Below are 4,481 nucleotides of genomic sequence, written 5' to 3' on the forward strand. Positions count from 1 at the left end.
GTATGATGGCAGTGTGTATCCACAGCATGGGAGTGGTAATGACACTAGCTGTGTTTCCATCCAACATTTTAATGCACATTTTGACCATTTGAATAATAGAAACAACTGAAATTTCTATAAAATCCTTGAATGCAAATTAACATGTGATTGACTAGATGGGATGGATTATCTCACTACAGTACCTTGCGTAAGTATTCACCCCCTTGGATGTTTTACCCTTTTATGGCTTTTATAAATCAGTCATGGTCAATATAAGTTGGCTTTTTGGACAAAAAAATTCACAAAATAGCTCTCTTTAATGTCAAAGTGAAAATATATGTCTACACAGTCATGTAAATTAAATACAAATATGTAATGAAAATAAGTGATTGCATAAGTATTCACCCCCTTTATCACCCCCTTTATATAGACTGACCTAATTCAACAGAGGTCCAGCCAATTGGTGCTAGAAGTCTCACAATTAGTGATATGGGGATCAGTGTGCAGTAAATGTGTCTCAAGTGATTGTAGTATAACGACACCTGTGTCTGGAAGGTCTATTCACTGGTCAGTATTCAGTAATCAGTATTCCTGGCTACTGTTACAACATGAAGACCACAGATCACCCTAAGAAACTCAGAGAAAAGGTTATTGAAAAGTACAGGTCAGGGGAAGGATACAAAAAAATGTCCAAGGCACTTAACATCCCCTGAAATTCTGTTCAATCCATCATCAAGAAATGGAGGGAATATGGCACATGTGTAAATCTGCCTAGATCAGGCCGTCCTTACAAACTGAGTGACCATGCAAGAAGGAAACTAGTAAGAGAGGCCACCAAGACACCTATGACTACTCTGAAGAAGTTTCAAGCTTCAGCAGCTGGTATGGGAGAGACTCTGCATACCACCACTGTTGCCTTGGTTCTTCACCAATCAAAGCTTCATTGAAGAGAGCCACTGTTGAAAAAATGCTCCACTTTGGTCTCATCAAACCACAGAACCTTCTTCCACTTGACCATGGAGACTTCCACATGCCTTTTGGTGAACTGTAGTCGATCCTTTTTTTCAACAGTGGCTCTCTTCCATAAAGCTTAGATTGGTGAAGAACCAAGGCAACAGTGGTGGTATGCAGAGTTTCTCCAATCTCAACTGCTGAAGCTTGAAACTTCTTCAGAGTAGTCATAGGTCTATTGGTGGCCTATCTTACTAGTCTCCTTCTTGAACGGCCCCTCAGTTTGTGAGGACGGCCTGATCTAGGCAGATTTACACATGTGCCACAATCCATCCATTTCTTGATGATGGATTTAACAGAATTCCAGGGGATGTTTAGTGCCTTGGACATTTTTTTGTATCCTTCCCCTGACTTATACTTTTCAACAACCTTTTCTCTGAGTTGCTTAGAGTGATCTTGAGTCTTAATGGTTTAACAATAGCCAGTAATACTGATTACTGAATACTGACCAGTGAATGGACCTTCCAGACACAGGTGTCGTTATACTACAATCACTTGAGACACATTCACTGCACACTGACCCCCATTACACAAATTGTGAGACTTCTAGCACCAATTGGCTGGACCTCTGTTGAATTAGGTCAGTCTATATAAAGGGGGTGATAAAGGGGGTGAATACTTATGCAAGCACTTATTTTCATTACATATTTGTATTTATTTACATAACTGTGTAGAAATATATTTTCACTTTGACATTAAAGAGAGCTATTTTGTGAATTTTTTTGTCCAAAAAGCCAACTTATATTGACCATGACTGATTTATAAAAGCCATAAAATGGTAAAACATCCAAGGGGGTGAATACTTACGCAAGGTACTGTATATAGTAGTTGTCCAACAGCTCTTTTCAACTGTACCTGTCTTTGTTTAGGAAGAAATTTTGTTACTCCTATCTCTGTACTCCACTGTAAATATATTTCCCTCTCGCTTGTATACTACTTCCATCACGATACTATTTAAAGTGATATGTATGTTTTTTAAAGTAACCAAAGAAATCATTAAAATAGTTTGTCAGTAGTGTTTTATAAAGAATGTTTTCATTCATACTCCCTTAATTATATTATTGATAATAAACATAACCAATGAGAATAGATTAATGATTATTATTCAATGATTCTATATTTGTGGTCATTTGGAGTTCACATTGAAAATAGTCTGTGTGTGATTCCACTGTGTGCTCTTCAGCACCGCCTGCAGGAGACCAGAGGTAAGTGCACTTGCAGAGGGTAAAGCAGCAGTGCAGTGCAATACCAACAATGTACACCAGAGGGCATAAAAGAGCAAAGGCATTGAGGAGGGCACGAACGCACGCGCACACAAATGCACACACATACACACACACACACACACACACACACACAGACACTCACACTCACACTCACAGTAAAACAACTTCCTCTAATCTCAGAAACACAAAGCAAACTGGTCTGGGATGTAAATGTAAAATGTTCTTCAGCCCCCCCAAAATGATTTGGCATTATTGGCTTTTTTGGTGATGACATTAAATTAAACGATTGTTTCTCACATGGAAATGTTTTTGTTTAACTCTCAAATGCTACATATGTGCTTCTGTGCGTTCTGGTTTGTAGGTTTTCTCCCCCTTAAAATTACAATCCAATAGCATATCATTAACGATATAACGGGGATCTTGCGGATTCTCACTCTGCCAAGTAAGGTCTCTTCAACGACATCCAAGATTATAGCCGAGGAGTTTAGCTCAAAGTAAATAATGCATGGAGTGAAATGGTAAGTAAAGGTAGTTACAGAATGTGGCTATCTGTAGTTGTTAACGATTGTTAACTGCTTAAATTAAGGTTTACTTGAGGTAAATTAAAGAGAATTAGTGGGCTATGTTTACACTAAGCTAGCTAGCTAGCTATTTTGTTAGAAACTGTCCCAGTGAGTGTGAACGAGCAAATTCGAAATACAAGAAATAACTATCGACACCTCTCCATTCTTTGCATTACGTAATATATCTCTCTAGTATTTCGAAACAATAATATCAGTCCCTATAGAATGTTGTTAAAAACAAGTAAATAACTCAAAAGTTGACACTGTCAGGTCCATTCTCCACCCATAGTGTCCAAATGAGATAAATACAAATATTACTGGTATGTTAAAACTACACGGACAACAAAAAAGATGTAAATGTTGGTCAAATCATATTCCCTTCTGCTCATAATAAAACAAGTTAACAACTCAAAAGTTGACACTTTCCCTTTAAGAATTAGGATTTGGGAGCAGATATGAAAGCTAGTTTATCCGTCTTTCCTTTACAAGCAGGTCAATTATTTCTCTCTCTTTATATGAGAAAAGTTCATATTTGTGTTGTCAAATTTCACTGTGACCCTGAAATTCTGTCTCTTGTGTTATCATATACAAAATGCAAGCAAAACTAAAGAGCAAAATCATAATTTTTCTGATTCAACCAATCTATGAACTGTCTGAAACAATGGATATCTGCGGCCCCAAATGGGCCCCCCAAAAAATGTGCGCAAATATCCAACTCCCCTTGGGGCTAAGCCCCCCCTTTCTTGGAATCCTAGAAACGCCCCTGTGGAAACATCAGCGTATATCTAGTGGTCCACACACACACACACACACAAAACATCAGCGTATAGTGGTGGAAAGTTCCTCTGAACACAAGTGCTGTGGGACTGTGGTAAATGCATAAGGTCAAATGAGAAGTCATGCACGGTCAAGCAATCAAGATGGCTGAAGAGCTAATCATATTTCTAAGAGATCAATAAACACAGAGAACGGAGAAGGGACGAGAATGGAGAAAGAACTACAGTGGAGTGGATCGATCAGGAACACTGGATAATGATCGATCAGGAACACTGGATAATGATCGATCAGGAACACTTGATAATGATCGATCAGGAACACTGGAGTCAGCTCATCTCCTTAGATCTTTGACATCAAGTCCTTGAAACAAACATTAAATCCTTGCATGTATCGAACTGTCCATGCCTCCATTGCTGAGGGTCTCTTACAGGTGTTGCAGACGGCGGCGTTCACCCAACACTGGGCATAGCAGACGGGCAACCCCCCGTTGGTGTAGTTGAGGAAGATCTCCATGCTACCAGTCCAGGAGGTGGGGACCATGCCATTACATGTAGTCCCCACCCCCAGTGCCCAGCAGCGTGAGGTGAGGTGTGGTGTGGTGAGGCGAGGTGAGGTGTGTGAGGTGAGGTGAGGTGAGGTGAGGTGTGTGAGGTGAGGTGAGGTGGGGTGTGGTGAGGTGAGGTGAGGTGAGGTGAGGTGAGGTGAGGTGGGGTGAGGTGGGGTGAGGTGAGGTGAGGTGGGGTGTGGTGAGGTGAGGTGGGGTGAGGTGAGGTGAGGTGAGGTGAGGTGGGGTGAGGTGGGGTGAGGTGAGGTGAGGTGGGGTGTGGTGAGGTGAGGTGGGGTGAGGTGAGGTGAGGTGAGGTGAGGTGAGGTGAGGTGAGGTGAGGTGAGGTCAGGTGTGGTGAGGTGAGGTGAGGTGGGGTGA

This window comes from Sprattus sprattus, assembly GCF_963457725.1.
Source record: "Sprattus sprattus genome assembly, contig: scaffold_56, whole genome shotgun sequence".
Classification (NCBI taxonomy): Eukaryota; Metazoa; Chordata; class Actinopteri; order Clupeiformes; family Clupeidae; genus Sprattus; species Sprattus sprattus.